This window comes from Bos mutus, chromosome 10 (assembly GCF_027580195.1).
Source record: "Bos mutus isolate GX-2022 chromosome 10, NWIPB_WYAK_1.1, whole genome shotgun sequence".
NCBI lineage: Eukaryota > Metazoa > Chordata > Mammalia > Artiodactyla > Bovidae > Bos > Bos mutus.
In genome coordinates, this window is record NC_091626.1 from 87,837,732 (window position 1) to 87,860,254 (window position 22,523).

The window sequence follows — 22,523 nt, forward strand, 5'->3', positions numbered from 1 at the left end:
TCTTTTGTTTACTCTAACATAGATTATTCAATCCTCAATTGATAATATATGGCTATCTTCTTTTTTATCTTATCTAGGGATAAGGGATCCTTTGGAAGATTTTGCCTTCACTTTTTTTGATCAATAGACAGTGATTTTTAGGGGCAATTTACAAAGTAGAAAATAACTTTGTCTCTTTGAAGATACAATGCAATACTACTTTTATAAACAGAAACTTCAGTTTCATGTCTCTCAGCACTGATGGAGGTTGAAGAGGAACAAATAGAATAAAAACTTTTAAAATAATTCTCTTTTGTTTCTGGATTTCCATCAAAAATATTCAACACTTGGGACAGCATGCTAACTGGAGAATACTGTGACTTTCTGTGGAGAATCTTCATATTAGATCTATTCCATCAAAAGGCCATGTTCTTATGGAACTTAATGGTCAAGTACCTGCTGAGAATTCCTTCATAGCCCTAAGACTAAAACTTCAGCATTCAAGTTGAGAACTTAAGCCCTGGAGTTAGAAAAATCTAGAACTTAGTCACAACTGCTTCACTTAATAGTTGCATTGACTTGGACATAATACTCAAACTTCACCTCCAAAGTTTATTATCCCTAAAATGATGATGAACCATGTTTTATAGGGTTGTTGTGAGAATTAAGTGAGATAACTCAGTCTATATCATCAAGTTAACCTTCTTGCTCTCTGTACTCTTACCTAATACTTCATATACAGCAATCAGAATTTTATCTTGTACTTGACTTTAAACTCAATTGATATAATTGATCATGGGATCCAGCTGCCTCTACTCGAGTAGTGCTTTAGGTCTCTGTTTCATTTTCATGTATGTTCATCCTGAAAGTGGAGATCCCATGTTGCTTCCCTATTATTACTTAAGATTCCATTTCTGCTTCTCTTGGTCTTCAGAGGTGTTTTTCCTAAGAGTATTCCTCAATACATTCATATCAGCATCTCAGATTTTGCTTCCTGGGAAAACCACCTAAGATGGTCCCCATCTCTTTGGTTGAACACTTTCCTAACAATTCCATGCCTGACCAAATGTATAGTTTTGTATTACTTATATTTATTACTAACTTTATGGGTCCTTAAAAACAGATCCTATGTTTCAGGGAATCTATCAGTTAAAGAGCATATTAGCAATCAAGCATTTGATCCAAGCGTTGCTCTAAATGATTGATAGTATTGCTTCATTTAATCCCCGTGATGACTCTCTGAGGTGAATGCTATTATTATCCCCATTTTTCAGATGTGAATGCTGACACACAGTAAGTAGAAGAGCCAGGATATACAATTTAAATCTCAGCTCTCTGATTCCTGAGGTCATACTTTTCACCACTCTGAACCTCCATGACCATGAAGTTGACTGTTTCCCTTTTTGCATTCCTACAGATTTCTCATTTCCAGATACCTGGAGTCTTTTCCAGATTTCCAATGTGAAATTAATATGTCTGTGCTTCTCTGCAGAATCTGACTGAGACTGGAATTTTATCTCACTTGTCTTCTTCTTCTTCACTATCCTGATTCTGCAGCCTTACAAGTGTCTCCTAAGAGCATTTCCTGAGGAATTCACTTGTACACAATCTTCATCTCAGTCTCTGCTTCTTCCAACACAGGATATGTACAAATGGTTAATTATTAGAGACGAATTTTTGAGGGAAATTAAAGGACCCCAGCCAGCTTCCCTGGTGGCTCAGATGTTAAAGCATCTGCCTGCAATGTGGGAGACCCAGGTTCGATCCCTGAGTTGGGACAATCCCCTGGAGAAGGAAATGGCAACCCACTCCAGTATTCTTGCCTGGAAAATCCCATGGACAAAGAAGCCTGGTAGGGTACAGTCCGTGAGGTCGCAAAGAGTCGGACATGACTGAGCAACTTCACTTTCAAAGGACCCCAATCCCTGAATTGTGATGTATCTTTTGGTTGGTGATAAGCATGTCTAAAGATGGAAGTATTGTGTATATATTGGTAATTGAGGAAATTGACAAAAAATTGACATTGTAGAAGAAATCCAATAGAAACCAGTAATGGCTGAGATTTGAGAAAGTTTGCATGAGATTGGATATTTTATATATAATGGGAGCTCACTTAATTTTACAATTTTACTACACTATGCTCAGCAGCTTGATAAAAAGTTTCAACAACAAACGAAAAAATCTCACAAGGTAAAAAGAAGAGACTCAGCCTATTGATAAGTGTCTCAAAGACGTTAAAGTTTTAATTTGGAAAATGGATCTTTTAATTTTCCAAACTACAAGTTGATAAAATATCTTCACATACTTTATTTAATTCTCACAGAAGCAGAGGGAAAAAAAAGTGGAAAAAGACAAAGCATATTCAAGAGACAAAATTTAGTCTTATTTGATTGGGAAAAAAAATGGTTTGGATGGGGAAATGTTGGAAGATAAAGACAGAAAATGAGGTTGATCCCTGATTCTACAGGATCATTCAGGCACACTTAAAGAATCTGTAATTTTCTTTATATTTTTATAAAATTCATTAAAGTATGAAAATAACAATAAAATTGGAAGATTAGTTGTGGGCTGTGCATCTTTAGGGATACAGGTTAAGGAACCTCTTCAGTAATTCCAGTGGAAAATAGTAAAGACTTATTTTACATGAGTGCTTCATGAGCAAGTGAGAAAGGAGGGTTATATCTTGAAATAAAGACAATTATGAAACGAAATAAAAATTCTAATTAAAGATATAGGTTTATGTAGCATTAGAAATATTACCAAACACCTCTTATGGAAAGGCTACTAGGATTATAAAAGAATTATTAGATTTTTTTTTAATCAAGAAGATTACAACCCAGTTGGAAAAAGGAAGTCTATAAATATAATTTAACATTATATTATATTTTTATTTATGTATTGCTGCTTCACTCTTATTGGGTTTTCCTCCCCCCCTTTCTGCTTCACAAGCTTGTGGGTCTCCCTGAGAGTGTTTTCTTAGTGAACCACTTGCACACAATTGTTATTTCTGCCTCTGCCATTGGTGCACACAAGTTTACCACAAGGGTTAAGTATTAGATAAGCATTTTGAAGAAAAGAGAGAACACGAATTGTGAGGAAATATCAGATATCATATGATTTCAACCATAAATATTTCAAGAGATAATGATATTCATGTATCCTTATCACACCTAAGCTAAATTAACAATAAATCCTAATAACTTCAAATACCCACTCTGTTCAAATTTCTATTGTCTCCTTATGTTTATGAGTTTTTGTGTCAGAGTCCTCATAAAATCCAAAGTAATTGCTCAATGTTTCCTTTAGTCTCTTGCCTATGTTTTGCTCAGTTTATGTATCCTTTTGATTTACTTGTTGAAAATACTGAGTTGTTTCTCCTATAAATTTCTCCTGATCTGCATTTTGTGGATCACCTTCCCAGGGTTTCTCTGTAAACTGGTGGCTGTTTAAAGAGGCTTGATGAGATTCAGTTTTGTTTCTTCTGGCAATATGGCTTCATTGGTGGTATGTTCTTCCATCAGGACATGTGTAATGTCTAATTATCTCTTTTTTGCTGATGCTAAGTACTTATATTCATTAGCTCAAATAAAAGTTTCAAGATGATAACTCCTAATGTTATAGGACTTTCTTTATTCAGATGAACATTTCTATGAAGAGAAAATTCCCTGCATCTAATATCTGGCTTACTAGTTTTATAGTTGGTATCAAAAAGTCAGTGTAAATGTCTGATTCTTCATGTATCAGTTCCAAAATTATAAGCTTGTTTCCTAGTACTTCCCAAAGATGGTCAATTTCCAGTTTCTTTGCTCATTTTTCTTTTTATTATGAATCTGTATATATCATCATATTTAATAAAATTTACCACATATTTATCATTCATGTTAATGTTCAAATTGTCTTATCCTTGGTCAATGGTATCATGTTCAAGGACTTTTTATAGCATGCTTAATTTCTAGCATGACAGGATATTCAAGGTACATTTCCTGCCCCAGACTGTGAATCACCAACTCTCCAAGAAGCCCTGGCTCTCTTCCCCAGGTCCATTTAACTTTTAAATTCTTTAATGAATTCCCCCCATCCTCCTAAAAATTAAAAATCTCCTTTTAAAGATGACTGATGGCTAGCTTTTAAACCAATGTCTTTCCCTTATTCATTCTGTTTTTTTTTTCCTCGTCTTTTGTTTCCTCTTTATGTTGACATTTTCTTCTTTTCTTATACCCTCCTTATTCCTCTCCTCTTTGCTGTCATTACCTTTTCTTTTCCAGCTGATTAAGCAGAAGTTGCATACACACATAAACATACGTGAAACTATATATGAAAGTGAACATGTCAGTTGCTCAGTCACATCTGACTCTTTGTGACCCATGGACTGTAGCCCACCGGGCTCCTCTATCCATGGTATTCTCCAGGAAAGAATACTGGAGTGGGTAGCCATTCCCTTCCCCAGGCAACCTTCCTGGCCCTGGGATCAAACTCAGGTATCCTGCATTGCAAGTAGATTCTTTACCATCTGAGACACAAGAGAAGCCCATAGGCATGTATATGTATATGTTTATATATTTGATTACATCTTAGGATATATATATAAAGAAAAATGATTTCAATCGACGGCATCTCAAATTATTAAAGGAGTCATTCCTTTAACAAATTTGTAATATGGATTGAGAGTGGCTCAATATATCTGCAGTGCACAAGACACAAAAGACATGAGTTTGATCCTTCGGTTGAGAAGATCCCCTGGAGAGGGAAATGGCAACCGACTTCAGTATTCTTACTTGGAAATCCCATAGATAGAGGAGCCTGGTGGGCTACAATTCATGGAGTTGCAAAGAGCTGGACACAACTGAGCACATAAATTCATTGAGAACATAATGTATATGACATGTTTAAGTACTACAGTAGATCAATGAATAAAACAGATAAACTCTATCTTTCAAGAGATAGAAGATTAAACAAAATATGTACACACACATGTATTTACATGTTGTCATTTCTATACAGAGAATTTTAGTTGGAGGAATGGATTTTTGAATACTCATGAGGCCTGTAGCGTTAGCATGAAGCACAGAAGGTTTGAGAAGCTTACACCTCATCTGAGTCTGAGGAAGTACAGAAGCATGCACGTACTTATTTGAGAAATGCATGCCACAGAGAGGGGGGCAGCAAATGCAAAGGCCCTGAAGAAGACTCGTCCCTTTTCTGTTGGAGGCACAGCGAGGAGCCACCTGTGACTGGAGGGACAGGGTTCAAGAAGGGGAAGCAGGATTTAAGGCCAAAACGAGGAGTGGGAAAAGCAGAGCATCTAGCACCTTATAAGCCATGAGAACATTGACTTTCGCCGAGTGAGTGGGAACTATTGAGTTCATTGAGCAGAAGAGTGATGTAATGTAACTTAACAAACTGAAAGGGATCTCTTGGGCTGACATATGGCAAGTAGATTGTAAAGGGGCCCAAGGAGTAGCAGGGGGACTTGTTAGGAGGTTATTGCAATAATCTCAGCCAAAGACCGGAGCACGCGCAGTGCTGGTGGTAAGAAGCGATTAGATGTGCCTAATTGAGAACCCACACCCTGCCAATGCCAGCACCTGGCACAGGGCCCCGATCTGCCAGTGGGAGTCAATTACACTCTGTCCAGGAGGCACTGAATTTTAAATGCATTCTATTCTTCCCAATCAACCCCTTCTATCCTCTTCTTGCCCTTGTCTCTGATGAATGCAAACATGCCCATCTGAGGCAGCTTGTTTTGGCCCCCACACTGCACTCATTATTTAAACACACCAGAAAACAACTCCACCGGTGCCAGAAGCATCCTGCAGTCTTAGGCATTACTCTTTGTAGCCTCAGCACCCAAGTTCTGGGCTTCCCTGGTGTCTCAGATGGTAAAGAATCTGCTTGCAATGAGGGAGACCCAGCTTCAATCCCTGAGTTGGGAAGATCCCCTGGAGAAGGGAACAAATATCTCATCTGGACTTCAGATAAAGTAATTCACAATTAGACAGAAGTTCATGAGTAGAACACAAGTTCTATCATAAATATCAGACATGCCATGGCCTTTATTATTCAGTTTCCTTAACCATGGCTTAAGAATCCTGAAAGTGAAACAGTCTGATGATATCCTATAAAAGAACTGCCTAAAGAAAAACAGCAAACTAATAAACAAACAAAGGCTTTTTTCCCCTAAGATGATTACTAACAGGGTGCAAAAGTGTCTGTTATTGCCCAAGGATGAATGTCATTAATTCAAAGTGATATGAAAAGTAATAAAACTAGAAATTGTCAAGAATGCTATCTGAAGTTAACAGGCATTTTACATAAATACACAACTTCATGATCACACATATACAAATATACTCACATACATTAAGATAACTTATACCAAATATTGCTATTAAACAGCCCACATTCAAGAGTTTTGTGAGCCAACTACCATAAGTCCATCCCATCTCTAATGTACACAGAAGTGAGGACTTGCATATACTTCTGTCTACCTTAAGCTCATATCTAAAGTCCATAGATCTTGAAAGCGTTTGTACTCAGCTTCAGACAATTCCAGATTCACACTCATTTTATTTCATTTTCCTGACCACAAATATAGAGGGTAGGAAAGAAGTCTATGTATTGTGATACCTATATGCCTGAGTTGGAAAGAGAGAGGATCAGAGGGAAAGCTGCTGAGAGAGACTTAACTGAATAAGGTAACACAAAGTTCGACCCCAGGGCACTTGCAAAAAGTCAATTATTTCAACCAAGTGTTATTCAGTCTGCCCTGGCTTATTGGCTTCTAGGCTGTTGTTTTTTGAATGAAGTGGCATCTGATATAGTCTGAGTACCATTTGCTGCTTCTTCCGTAGGGGATGTCTTGCAGTTTGGAGAGTTTAATCATGGAGCTTAATCATGAGGCCACCAATGGGCTTCCAAGGTGGCCCAGTGCAGGAGACACAGGAAATGAGTGTTTGATCCCTAATCTGGGAAGATCCTCCAGAGCAGGAAAAGGCAACCCACTCCAGTAATTTCTCTGGGAAATCCCATGGAGAGAGGGGTCTGGCAGATACAGTCCATGTGGTCCCAAAGAGTTGGGCATGACTTAGTGACTAAACAACAACCATGGGCTAGAGAAGTGCCTGAGGATGCAGGAGCAACAGATCAGCAGGGCCACATACTGCATTATTCAAAAAGGAGTAATGCTTAAAGGAGATTCTTGGATTCAGAAGTTAATGGCAAGAATGTGTATTGGCTTTAGAGACCTATAAATCCAAGAATTCAAACATCAGGACTTTCTCCACCTTTCCCTATTTCTTTCATATATCACTTTCTACAGCCCCTTGTATCTGGAGAACATCTTCCTTCTTTTCAGTTTATAAAGCAGAAAACATTGCTGTTCTTGGCTCCCTTATTGCACATCTTAGGATTCAGGTACCCAAGGAATTACTGTCCCAAGTCTCTTGGGTCCAAGTGAGAACTTGATGAAGAACTCACAGATTTCAGCCTGGAGCTGGTTCTCAGCCGCTGAAACAGCCATTGAGGTTGTTTCGGTGGCACTGGTGGCCAGAGTATTCTTCTTATCAATTTGAGCAGATATGTCTTCCTACAAAATAAATCAACTCTGGCCAAGAAAGAAAGGCACATTATGGGAGTTCCCTGGCGGCCTAGTGGTACGGATTCTGAGCTTTAACTGCTGTGGCCTGGATTCAATCACTGGCTGGGGAACTGAGATCCCGTAACCACGGAACAGTCAAAAAATAAAATAAAAAACAAAGAGAGAAAAAATTTTAAAAAGACACTGATGACATGGCTGTTCCAGAAACAATAATGAAATTTTTGGAAAAGTGATCTGGGGTCCAACTGAAATAAATGTATATCCTGTTTCCCTCTGTGTGCATGTTTTACCCTGTGGCATATTATATATTATCGCTTCCCAATATCTCCTTAGGTGTGTATAGCTGTCACTATTCCTTCCCGGCATAACCCACTTAGCCATACTATCCACTTGAATGACTGAAAAATGTTACATACAGAAAAATATGGAATGCTTTGATGCCATTGTAATACAACCTATCCTTTATTCTTCTTACATATTAAAAAAAATAACTGTACTGCAAAAAAAATTGTTATAAAAAAACCTATTTGCAGGGTACCAATGGAGAGGCAGACACAGATAATAGACTTATGGATGTGGGTGCGGGAGGGGAGAGGGTGGGATGAATGGAGTAACAGGAGCGGGGAGGGGAGAGGGTGGGATGAATGGAGTAACAGACAATAGACTTATGGATGTGGGTGCGGGAGGGGAGAGGGTGGGATGAATGGAGTAACAGACAATAGACTTATGGATGTGGGTGCGGGAGGGGAGAGGGTGGGATGAATGGAGTAACAGACAATAGACTTATGGATGGGTGCGGGAGGGGAGAGGATGAATGAATGGAGTAACAGACAATAGACTTACGGATGTGGGTGCGGGAGGGGAGAGGGTGGGATGAATGGAGTAACAGACAATAGACTTATGGATGTGGGTGCGGGAGGGGAGAGGGTGGGATGAATGGAGTAACAGACAATAGACTTACGGATGCAGGGTGCGGGAGGGGAGAGGGTGGGATGAATGGAGTAACAGACAATAGACTTACGGATGTAGGGTGCGGGAAGGGGAGAGGGTGGGATGAATGGAGTAACAGACAATAGACTTAGGGTGGGATGAATGGAGTAACAGACAATAGACTTATGGATGTGGGTGGGGGGAGAGGGTGGGATGAATGGAGTAACAGACAATAGACTGAACGGATAACAGACAATAGACTTACGGATGTGGAAGGGGAGAGGGTGGGATGAATGGAGTAACAGACAATAGACTTATGGATGTACGGATGAATGGAGTAACAGACAATAGACTTACGGATGTAGGGTGCGGGAAGGGGAGAGGGTGGGATGAATGGAGTAACAGACAATAGACTTACGGATGTGAATGGAGTAACAGACAATAGACTTATGGAAGGGGAGAGGGTGGGATGGAGTAACAGACAGACGGATGTAACGGGAAGGGGAGAGGGTGGGATGAACAGAGAGTAACAGGGAAACATGTACACTACCTTATGTAAAATAGATAGTCAGTGAGGATTTACTTTATGATTCAGGGAACTCAAACTGGGGCTCTATAACAACCCAGAGTGGGTGGATGGGCAGGGAGTTTGCAAGAAGGTTCCAGAGGGAGAGGACATATGTATACCTATGGCTGATTCATGTTGATGTATGGCAGAAACCAACCCGATATTGTAAAGCAATTGTCCTTCAATTAAAATAAATCAGCTTTTAAAAATTGTTTGCAATGATTAAGAAGATATAATTCTGAAATTAAAATAATTGGTTTAAGCAGAGAATCAAACAGTAAACAAATGGGATGTTACTTCAGAAAAAATAAATAAAACGAGGACTATAACGTTAGCTTGCATTTTTATTACCATTAGATATACTAAAATGCACATTACTACTGTTTATCATGTCAGTCTTGGCTGAGCATCTCTTTCCACTAAAATTAGTTTTCTAAGGACAAGCACTGACACATTACTGAAAGTTGATTTTTTAATACAGATTCTCCTCCAACATAATTTTGTAGTTGCTAAGCAGTCAATTGACAAACTGCACACTAAAATGCACATAATGTGAATAGAGTTAAGAAATGAGAGTAGGCAAAGGCGAGGAAGAAGCACAGTTGGAAAACTGTGTTCCAACTTTATACTCAGTTGGAAAAGGAACGGATACCTGGCAAGGGGAGAGTGGTGGAAAGCTACACTCCCACCAGCGAGAAACTGTTGCAAAGCTGCTTTCTATGGATAGAATTCTCATCGTGCCATTTTGAGAAAGCTTTCAGCGGCAATATATGTGAATTTTCAATGCTCATTGGGTGAGCTCATTCAGGTCAAGAACTGGCTCAGGTGTGCTATTTTGAGGCTGAGATGTCTCCATTATTATAATTGTATTTGCAATATAGGGGACACCCAATCTTCCTACTAAGACATAAATAACACAACGAAATCCCTGGGATGAGACATAAAATTATGCAAGACTCTAAGGCTGTCTAAGGTTGGTGACTAGGTGTCACTTTCTAGCTGATCCTTACTTCCAAGAGTTTTTATACGTTGCTTCCCCTTGGTTCCACTGATTATGGAAGTCTAAGACTAGCTGGCATCAGTTGCTTTGGAGAAAGATGTAGTGGAAAGTTTTATGACCCCAAGAGTGAAGATTTAGTAAAATCTTTGGGTAACAGAACAGGTTCCTAAGAAGGAGGTACTCCAATTTCTGTGACTGCAAGAGCAACAACATACAAAATGGAAATGATAGCAAGAGAAGAAAAGTCCAGACTGGTGACTGATGGTCAGATCAAAGTCAGTGGGTTGACAGAGGAGACTGGATATGGCCCTGAATGTGCTCCCGATGCAGCCCTCTGCAGACAGACATGCTAGGGCAGTTGGTAGACTTTGTGGTTTGGTAGCTAACACGTGTCTATCAGTATGTCCACCTTAGCTGAAGGAGGGGATCATGGAATTTGAGTGTGCAAATGAGAAACTCTTAAAAATATATGTTCTTCATATTCTATAAAGAGAAGTATTTTAAAAAGTCAGAAGTTATTGAAAAAAAAAGTAACTTTGGGGTAAAAGATTAAGATTTGTACATTGCTTTTAAAAACTTATGGCAACTAGACAAATTACAGTTGACCTTCAAACGACACAGGGAGTGGGGAAGGTTAGGAACACCAACCTTCTTCTCAGTGGTAAGTCCTCCTATAAAGTTATAAACAGTCCTCTGAATCTGAGGTTTCTCATCTTCTGGGTCAACCAAACCTGGGTCATGTAGTTTTCTAGTAATTATTTACGTAAAAAAAATCCTTATATAAGTGGACCTGCACAATTTAGAACCACATTATTTAAGGGTCACCTATGCTTTTTGCCTTAATCTAATCTGTAATTTGGTTTCCCAGGTGACTCACTGGTAAAGAATCTGCCTGTGAATGCAGGAAGCCCAGGAGATACAGGTTCGATTCCTAGATCAGGGAGTTTCCTCTGGAGGAGGAAATGACAACCACTCCAGTTTTCTTGCTCGGGAAATTTCATAGAGGAGGCTGGCAGGCTCCAGTTCATGGGCTCACAAAGAGTCAGATACGACTGAGCATTCATGCACATGTACACACAAGCACACAGTCTGTAAGGTTACAGTGAAGTTCAAACTTGTTGTCACAGGACTGCAGCACTCAGTACAAGCGGCTGCGAATTTCTGTTTATCTGTCTCTAGGCTGCAAACTTTGTATGCATAAGGATTTACCTGCTTTATTTTTGAGCTTCAATGCACAGTAGTCTCTCAATATTGCTTATTGAATAAATGAAAGTGCCTTCTCAGGAGCAAAGAGCACCACTCATTCTTAATACACAAATTTAATTAAGTCATGGTCGGTTTATTCATTGGTGGTTAGGAATGTGCTTGTCAACATTGCTGAGCCTTCAGGCATTGTTACCAACATTCAATATTTCTGTACTATTGATTCCTGGCTGCATTAGATTAAAAAAACATTACAGGGAAAAATGATAAATAAGGTAAATGTCATACTTTTATTCTACAAAGGAAATGGACCTTGATTTTTTTTTTCTGTTTTAAGGAAAACATAAATATTTTATATCATAAAAAATATTTTAAAACAGAGTTCAAATATATATTGTTCTTGTGAAAAAATAGTATCTAGCCTTGCTTTTAAAACTTAAGTTTGCTTCAAAGTATTGATTTAGCATAGAATGAACATAGAAATGTCCACGATAATACATTTATCAAGAAAATCTGCTTTTCTTCCAAACCTCCCATCTCCATGATACCATCATTCTGGCAACTCTCACGATCATCTACTTTTGACATTTTCGTTTCTTCTGGATCTTCTCAAATCTATTCATATTTATCCCCAAGTGGATGAAACTACTTTTAGGCTTTTCACTGCGTGAAATAACATGGGTTAAGTTTAAGTAATTTTTTTATCTTTCTCTCTCTTTCCCTTTCTGCCTTTCTCTTATCCTCTGTAAAGGAGGAAAAATTATTTTCCCTCTGCTCCTCCAGGTTTTTGGCTAAGGCAATCTTTGTAATGTTAAGGATTATGAAAAGATAGAGAAGAAAGATTTTTTTGCCTTACTACACTGATCTTTCTTTTGTATCACCAAAAACCAAGTTTTGCCTCTAGTGAGTTGCGTGTTTGTGTAGGATGAATGCTTTTTATTTTACAGAAGCTCTAGTAAGTCTGGAGAACTGCAGTCCCATTTACAGACGAGGAGTACAAGGCCAAAACTTAAATGGCATGCCTAAGGAGCACTTGTGCTAGACTTGTGCTTGTACTCCTGAGTACTCCTTGTACAAGTGCTCGTACTTGTACTCCTTGTGCTAAGGAGTACAAGGCCAAAACTTAAACGTCGTGCCTAAGGCCACAGCAATAATTGATGATGGAGTAGGAATTAACATAAAACCATTCATTGGCTTCTGCCTTGCAAAAGCTTACGGAATTGGAACTAAGGTGGCTGACATAAAGATCAATACTGAGAATAGGTGTAAATAGTTATTGTGTACTGTGTTAGGGCAATATTCACACGTTGGTGATCATTGCTATTGTTACAGCCTCATTAATCTTCCATTCTCTAATTCAGTGTACAGTATATATGAACAGTGAATGCCATGTTTCATGAATCCATCCACATTTTAAAAATACCCTTTTCTCCTCCTCTGTTCCTGATAGTCATCTGCTTTGGCATCTTTTTCTTCTGGTTCACCAAAGCACCAGCAGAGGTTAAGTTTTAACCAGTATCTGATTGAACTGAGAAAATTTGCTTGCTGAAAAATCTCCCCTTTCCCCTGCAAACAAAAACTCCCCCAAGTCACACAACTGGCACACACACACTCACTCACGTATCTGTCAGACTCCAGGCTCATTATGTTTTCTTTTCCAGACTACAGTGCATAGAGGGATCTAGAATAATCTTTTTGTATAATGATGGGAGATCCTTGCAGATGTTAATTACTCGGTTTGGTTGAAAATCCCTCTACCCCATGCCCTCGGAACCCTTGTACACACGTGTATTACAAAATGCAGAAAATGAATCTCAGAATAGAATGAATGTGTTGAACTGTGGGAATGTTTTTTTTTTTGACTCCTTCTTTTGCCTCCTACCCATTCTGTTAAATTTCTGCTCTTCACATAAGCCCATCTGACTCATCTAAACTACGTTGCATTATCAGATAAATATTTGTATAACATGGTGGCATGTCATGACTCTGATCATAGTTCATTGAGTGTGTTTAATCTTTGCTGCTAACTTTTATACTTTATATATATAAAGTAGGGTGACCATATCTTTATTGTGCTAACCCGGACACTATTTTCTAATAAAAAAGTATATATTCCTTTGATTTTCGGCTGTATTGGGTCTCTGTTGCTTTGCCCAGGCTCTCTCTAGTTGCTGTGGGCAGGAGCTGCTCTTGGTCGCAGTGTGTGTGTTTCTCGTTGCAGCACCTTCTTTTGGTGCGGAGCACACTCACTAGGCACATGGGCTTTAGCAGCTGTGGCCCACGGGCCCGGCTGCTCCACGGTATGTGGATCCTTCTGAGAAGGGATAGAACGTGTGTCCCCTGCACTGGCAGGCAGGCTCCCATCCATTACACTACACCGCTAGGGAAGTTGAACCTTCGTACTCTTGATGACCCAGGCTATGTTTGCCCTCTTTGCCTAGCCCGAGTTTTCAGTACATAATGAATGCTCAGTAGGAATTTGGTAAATAAATGAAGAGCGGACCAAGAGGGAAGCAGACCCTACTTCCTCTCTTGTTCCACTTAATCACGCCACCAACACCAAGCACACACACACGCACGCACTCACACACATGTACACACAAAAGTGCACACCCATATCCACAAAGAACATGGAATTACCAAAAGCAAGGCTTAACCTTTGGTGATATAAAGGGATTAAGGGTCTTTTTATGCTCAAGCTATTCTTTCTCTATATATATTTAAAGTAAGAAAGTTTAGCAAATTTTGACACAATTATGGTTGAAGAATGCTGGTGCTGTTATGCCAATGTGCACTTAAAATATCAATAACACAGTCTTTCTAGCATAATTTCTTATGGATGTACTGCAGAGAGTAGGAAATATAATGCAGAAGAATTTATAACCCAAGACTTTATTTATTGAGAAAAATCTACGCTTTATTGCCATGGTACTCCATTTGCTGTAATTGCCTAGTATAACCTTAAGTATACTTAATTGCCTTTTGCTATCCTCTTTCCACTGACAAAATGATGACATGATTGTAAAATACCAAACACGGAGAGCAGTTTGGAGAAAGTTTGCTTAAGAAAGAATGTGTTATTTTACTTGTGCATGCCTGATCAGTTGCTAACTTATGTCCAACTCTGTGACCCCATGGACTGAGGTAAGTTCTTCTGTCCACAGTATTTATCAGGCAAGAATACTGGATTGGGTTGCCATTTCCATCTCCAGGAGAGCTTTCAGACACAAGGATAAACCTGTGTCTCTTGCATTGACAGGCAACTTTTTTTTTTTTTAACCACTGAGTCACCTGGGAAGACCATTTTACTTGTGAAATAACACATTTATTAATTCTAGCTTTCCTGCATATTAAGTATAATATATGCATCCTGAGTAGCAAACTTACAGAAGAAAAGAAAATGTTTGTTTCATATAGGATGGTGTGGTATGGTAAGAAATATAGTTGGTCTTTTTCCTAGGTTCCTGGCACAAAGCTCCTAATACCCTTGGAATTTCCTGAGTGACTCAGTGTCTTTGTTATTCATCATGGAGGCCTTTCAGTCACACCTGAAATCACACTAATGAGGTGACTTGCAATGAATGGGGCTACTAGATAGCTTTAGGATGGGGCTGGTCTCCAGAAAGACTATGGGGTTAGAGGGCTGGAACTTTCAAGCCCACCCACCTACTTCTTCTGGGAAAGGGGGATAGGATGAGCTCTTAACCTGTGAAATATGACACTATCCCTAAATAAATAGTATCAGAATTGAGGTAAATTCATAGCACACCCGGTCAATGTCCACAGAGAACTGAAGAATTGCACAGTACTGTCGGAAAACACACAACACAGATGGCTTTGCCATATTGGATTCTCAAAATTGTGTTTAGGTTATTGTTGGACTTATTTAAGTTCCATACTTACAACGTTATAGGAAAATACAGTTCATTATATATTGTGCATTTTTCTAAAACTGAGAATATTTTCTCCAAAACTTTGGAACTGGTATTCATATTATTCCCATTTTTCAGATGAGCAATCCAATCTCAGGGGCTTCCGTGGTGGCTCAGTGGTAAAGAATGCACCTGGCAAAGCAGGAGACCTGGGTTCGATCCCTAGGTCGGGAAGATCCCTTGGAGAAAGAAATGGCAATCCACACCAGTATTCTTGCCTGGGAAATCCCATGGACTGAGTAGTCTGGTGGGCTACAGTCCATAGGATCAAAAGAGAGTCAGACACGACTTAGCGACTAAACAACAACAGCAAAAATTCAAGCTCAAATATTTAAAGCTCAAGTTTCCCCTCCTTACACAAGTAGAGTGTAAACGAGCTGATGCACATTGCAGAGTCATCAGACTCCAGTGTCCACGCTCTGATTCAGTCCCATCAATGCGAGCATTCTGCTACATACATGTGCAGTTCCCTACAGTGTGTCCTTTCTCCTATTCAAACTCTTACACTATAAAACCTTTGCTTTGCAATTAAAATTAAGTCTCCTAAAATGTCCCTTCAAAGGATCGATAGAACTGAAGGGAATCTGGAGAACTCCTTCTAATTCTTATATAGTAAGAGAAATACATTTCCTAACCCTGGCTTCTAATATGTCTAATCTACATCAGGCACACTTCAATAGAGGTTTCTTAGTTCACTGAATATCCAAGATAGCCTACGCTTTCCAGAGTCTTGTGGTTGACCCAGTACATGTGCCTATCTCTGGACAGTGGACTGAAAAATAGAAGTCACCATCATTTTGAGGCAGTAAAATGTTTCTGAGTAACTGTCTAGCTTTCTCTTCTCCTCATTCAGTAACCCTAGAAATCATATTAATAATTCTAGATGGAACAATCACAAAAGAGAAGAATAATGAATCCCAAAGTCAATGCTTAGAGTTTACGTGGAACTCCATGGGAGCTGCAGCAGAATTCATATAGATGGAAATAAACTTTGATTTATTCTGCTTAATCTGATTCATGCAGACATAAAATAATGAGGTCATAAAGACACAGTGATTGATCCAAAATCTTGAAGTTAAAGTTACTATGCTCTTAGTTTGGGGTATCAGAAAATCTTACCATAAATTATTTTAACAGTGGGATATTTATTTTCTTATATAAAAATGTACTCTGGAATTGCATTATTCTAGGATACTAGCAATGTGTTAACAATGACTACAGAGGATCCAAGCATCGTATTATGAACTTTAATATCCAAGGTCAGTGAGAGGTATTTTTATTTTCACAAGAACTTTCATTCTCATGGCTCAGTTTTAGGGAAACAAAATTTTTCTTTTATACTTTTTTAATGCCTCCCCCCCAAAAAAAATGTTCTAGGAGTCCAATGTTGTATCAAATTCTCTTGCCTAAACAAATTACAGTTAAGTGGGGTTTACTGGAATTGGTTCCCTCTGCTAACCAACATTTATTATCCAGAGCTAACAGATTTCATAAAAGGAATGGTTGCATGATTTCGGGAAAAAAAAATGCAGGGTTCTGCTAGCAAAGACAAAGTAAACAATGGCTACTGAGTAGATGACAGTGTCTGACCATATGAACGGAGAAGGCAATGGCACCCCACTCCGGTACCCTTGCCTGGAAAATCCCATGGACGGAGGAGCCTGGTAGGCTGCAGTCCATGAGGTCACTAACAGTCGGACACGACTGAGCGACTTCACTTTCACTTTTCACTTTCATGCATTGGAGAAGGAACTGGCAACCCACTCCAGTGTGAAAGATACTCAGACAGGGAGGTAAAATGACCTCTCAACATTTTACAGTGCCCTGGGTGGGGGGGGTGGTGGGGGCAAAATTCACCACCCCACAATATGCTTCTTTGGCATAAGAATTATTTCAGATTGATTATTTTTAAGAAATAGTAGACACAGTAAAAGCTTTAACAACAGAGTAGAAATTATCTGTTTGTAAGCAATATTTAATATTTAGAAGAGAAATCTCTATTTGTAAGTGTGCTTCCCTCTCTTTGCCGGGAAGAGAAAGATGACTAAATCTCTAGAAATATATCAATGAAAAAGGCAAAAAATTCAATCTATATAAGAATCTTTCTGTGCTTTTCCTGATAGCCTCCTACAACTGTCCTCCCCCTCCCGCCAACATCCTTTGTCATTAGCCGCAGAAGATATTTAAGGTGGTGGCTTGGGTCCTTTCAGGGAGTTACTTAGCTTTGTGGGTATCTTCCATAGGTACAGGGATTATACATTTTATTAAACTTATTTTTTTCTCCAGTTTGCCTGTGTTTTATTACAGTGGAGTCTCAGCAAGAACAAAGAAGGGTGTGGGGAAAATGCTCCTTCCCCTTCATACCCAAATTCAAATTTAATTTTAAATTCAAAATATGGCTAATATTAATTTCTATTTAAATTTTCTATTTTTTCCTAATATTAAACGTTTTATAGCAGCTCCAAAAACATTATCACTGAGTTTGTTAACTCAACATCAAGTGAAAACACTTCTAAAGAAAGTAAAGCTTTCTAATAAATGCTCAACTATTACTTTAGGCTTTTTTTTTTTCTTTTCTTTTTGATCACAAAATGGCCTGCTATTGGGTTGCTGGTTTAAAAATATTATTATTTTTAATTTCTCTATTTGAGACTATTCCAATCAGTATCAGGTAGACAACCAAATTTGAAAATATTTACTTTTAGAGCAAGTGGATATTTTTAGGTGAGGACCAACTCAGGATTAGAAACCGATTCTCCTTACTCTCCATTAGGCGGCCAGATTAAGTCAATTTGACTGAAGAAGCTATTTTGAATTTAATAAAAATACTGTCTGTCTAATGTAAACTCAAGTTCAATTACATATTATGACCATGAAAAGAGAAAGTTACCCAAGGAAACATTAATATAATTGCCAAGCTTGGTCGGGAACTAAACTATTCTGTTTTCTGGCTCCAGATTTCATCCCTTTCTGAGGTGATGTAAGAGGACCCGCTATAAAAGTCCCAGGGTATACGCTTTTCAAGAATTTGTATTAGGATCTCCACCTTTCTGAAGCAGGAATTTGCATGATTGGCGCTGATGTGCACACAGGATCGGATGGGTTATTGGCCCTCCGGAATCACTGGGGCGAGGAGTTGAATGATGTGTGAAATGAAAAACCCAACCCAGAGCTCGCAGGGAGGTCAGAGCGGCTGCGGGTCGACTGCGCAGGGCCTGGGGAGCGGAGATGAGTCGCACAGGTGTGTGATCAAGGCTCCCCGAGCCTCGGAGCGGGCAGAGGATGCCTGCGCTGTAATGAGCGGCTTTATGCCTCGTCCTTGTCTCAGTACATCTCTCTTATCTCTCGACTCAGAGTTGTAATAATTAATAGTCTCTGTCTCAACGTGAAGCACGAAGGTGAGAAAACTATCTGAAGCACTTGAGTCAAACTACTCCTTCTTCCCTCCACTTTTAAGAACTCTTGAGAGAGGCAAAGAAAAAAAAGAAGGAATTAAGGGAGGGAGTTGAACTTTAAGAATGCTAACTTCAGTCCTTTACCTAAGTGTTATGGCCTAGATTTACAAGCATGACATCCTGATCGTCGCTAACCCATGCAAAATAAAATAGACAATAAACTAAACACACACATGCACACCCTATGCATAACAATAATATAGTTTTAGTAACATATAACACACGTGTATAATAAGAGGCAAGTAAAATATATTAAGTGTCTGAGCTGTTTGTAAAATGCTAAGCTCTTGGATCAACTTGTCATAATGTGAAGTGAAAAACTCTCCAAGACTGACTGACTGATTATGGAGAGGCAGGGATCTGGAGAACCCACGCCTGAATTCGGTGTGACTGGTCGCTTATTTTCTGAATGAAACTCCATTCTTTAGATCTGGCATGTGACAGTAAAGGTAGTGACTAATATGTGCCACTTTCAGTCTTCCCACGAATGCATCACACACGGCCGTGCAAGGTGTTTCTTGGTGCGTCGGTGATCTGATTTTTAGTTTTGACAGTTACACATTTTAGGGGGTATGCACTTGGGAAAAATACAATTCAGGCACCAACATATCGTTTCTTGAACATTATTCCTCAGGAGGAGACAGAGTCAGGAAGTGTACCCTATGATAACACATGTGAGAGTAGCACCTACCTAAGGGGACAGATTTAGGAAGGACTGAGATACAACAGTGAAAAGAGCTTAAGGGCTTTTAGGAAGAGAAGTATCATGATTTTCTTCATGCTTTTGTAAGACTTAGTAACATTTTTTTTTTTTTTTTTTTACTTTTGGAATAATAGGTTTTTTAAAATTTATTTTTTAAAATATAAATTTATTTTAATTGGAGGTTAATTACTTTATAATATTCTATTGGTTTTGCCATACATCAACATGAATCATGTTTAGCATTCCTCTCAACAGTTTCCCTGTCTCTAGTCTGCATATGGCAACAAGGTCACTCCCTGCTAACTTTGGTTCTATGTCAGTTTATTCACCACTGCCATTACCATAACAGCATCCATTTTTAAAGTGTATACCATGCACAAAATGCTGAATTGAATACTTTAAATGCACTACGTCCCTGAATCCTTAAAGCAACTCAGTAGTAGACACTATAATAATTATTCCAATTTTCCAGATAAGGAGACTGCTATGTTTAAAATCTGACTCCTCTTAACAGGCTATTCTGTCTTCTGAAATTACCACTTCCCTATCTGTATCTCCTGTATATTAATAATACAATTAAGAATATCATAATAGCTAATATTTATTGATCACAACTGTATTTATGCTTTGAATATTCATTTGTTTGGCTGCAGCAGGCCTTAGTTGCGGCGTGCGGAATCTTTCATTAAGGTATGTGGTACACCGGCTGCTCTCTAGCTGTGGCACCAGAGCACACTGGCTCAGTAGTTGGCATGCAAGCTTAGTTGCCCCAAGGCATGTAGAATATTAGTTCCCCAACCAGGGATAGAACTTGCGTTCCCTGCATTGGAAGGCCAGTTCTTAACCATTGGACCACCAGGGAAGTCCCTAATCACAGCTATGTTTAGGACACACGTTTATGTCTTTATGTAGATTAACTTTTTAAATACTCACAATAAACCTGGTAGTACATGCTAGTATTATCTTTCCTTTGTAGATGAGGGCTCCCCTCACAACTCAGTTGGTAAAGAATCTGCCTGCAATGCAGAAGACCCCGATTTGATCTCTGGGTCAGGAAGATCTGCTAGAGAAGGGATAGGCTACCCACTCCAGTATGCTTGGGCTTCCCTTGTGGCTCAGCTGGTAAAGAATCCACCTGTAAAGTGGGAGACCTGGGCTCAGTCCCTGGGTTGGGAAGATCCCCTGGAGAAGAGAAAGGCTTCCCACTCCAGTACTCTGGCCTGGAGAATTCCATGGACAGTAGAGTCCATGGGGTCTGCAAAGAATCAGACACGGTTGAGCGAGTTTCACTTTTATAGATGAGGAATGATGTGGAGCGTGGTAAAACAACTTCTCCAGTGCCCCATAGCAGCGCAACAGAAGAACTTGGCTTTGATAGCAGGCATTGTGGCCACCCAGCTTGCCAACCCATTCTCGAGGAACAGAATTTGTACCTGCCTTCAGTTTAGGCTGTGGGGTAGGATAAAGACACTAGAATCAAAATAAATCAGTTACTCCCCACTGGACACTTACCTGTGAGGTTTAGACTGAGTAGTTAAGCTCTAGAATCTCTTTCTGTTCCACGTATCTGTCCTATACACTCAATTTCCTTGTAGGAAAGAGGCAAGGAAGAGAAAAAAAGAAGAGGGGCAAAGAGAAAGAGAAGAAAGAGATTATAGAAAGAGAAATGTAGCAGACAGTTGGATTGATGTTAATCTCCAATTCTGCTTCAATTCTTGAATATATTGAGACTGAAAAACTTAAAAGTTTCAAAGAGCTTCGTTCCTAGGTTGACCTGAGTGTTCTGAGGAATTCTAAAGTAATGGTGAGCTCTGTCACACAAGCTCTAAAGACAAATCTGCTTAATGAACTGAACTTTTCAATTACAAAATAGCTAGAAGCCAAATTATGTTCATGTTGTCCTTTAAAAACTCTCCATTCTCAAACCCAGCCATCAGTTTAATCCCATGAATATAAACAAGAACTGACATGACTAAACCTTCTTAAATCAGATTTATAAATACAGTTCTAAAGGCATATAGATTCTCTGTAAAGTGTTTTCCAAAGTCTTCCTTGTCTAAAGTACTTAATATTTTATCCCTACAATTTTCTCTATCCTTTACTTAGGGCAAGAGGATTCAAAATATTCATAAGGTGAATGTGTGATGAGCTGAACATGGTACTATAGAATAATTAATATCTAGTTTAAAATTTTAAGAGATTAAGGATGACAACTTAAATCATTTGCAGGTGCATTCTTTGCATAGTTACGTGGGAGCAATTCGACATTCAGCTTTCCGTTTGACAAAAAGACACTGGCTCTTCCGTTCAACCACATTCATCTTTAGTAAATCAACCGGTAATAAAACACTCAGCTCCACTTCCTCAGCCCTGCTGCTTCTATATTCCTTGAAAAATAATATTTGATGTAAGTACTGCCTTTTAAATTATTAAATATTCAAAACTATAGTGATAACCACTGATAAAAGTTATTTAAACATAAATTATAATGCTTTTAGTCTCTGGGAAGTGGTGTTATAAGCTAATAAAACAGAAAGCAACTTCTTTTGTTCAAAGCTTCAGGCAACCTGGCTATGATTTACCTTAGGCTGTTGGGAAATAGCTACTACTAAAAATCTCATCACTGTAATAACCTATGTGGGAAAAACATTTGAAATAGGTATATGTGTATATATAACTGAATCACTTTGCTGTACATCTGAAATTAATATAATATTGTAAATCAAATATGTTGTTGGTGTTGTTTGGTCCATAAGTTGTGTCCTACTCTGTAGCCCCCCAGGCTCCTCTGTCCATGGAATTCCCTAGGCAAGAATACTGGAGTGGGGAACCATTCCCTTCTCCAGGGGATCTTCCCAACCCAAGGATCCAAACTGGGTCTCCTGTTTACCTCTGAGCCACCAGGGAAAATCAATTACACTCTAGTATAAAATAAAAATTTTAGTCAGAAAAATGCTTGGAATGATTTCCATTTTTTTGAATTTACCAAGGCTAGCTTTATGGCCCAGGATGTGATCTATCCTGGAGAAGGTTCCATGTGTGCTTGAGAAAAAGGTGAAATTCATTGTTTTGGGATGAAATGTCCTATACATATCAATTAGGTCTAACTGGTCTGTTGTATCATTTAAAGTTTGTGTTTCCTTGTTAATTTTCTGT

General features: G+C 38.9%; 1 pseudogene; it reads right to left on the reverse strand.

Moving 5' to 3' along the window:
- LOC102268411 (zinc finger CCHC-type and RNA-binding motif-containing protein 1 pseudogene) overlaps positions 1-11,865 on the reverse strand; it is a 79,973-nt pseudogene extending 68,108 nt beyond the window's left edge.
- Between the last annotated feature and the right edge of the window lie 10,658 nt (positions 11,866-22,523).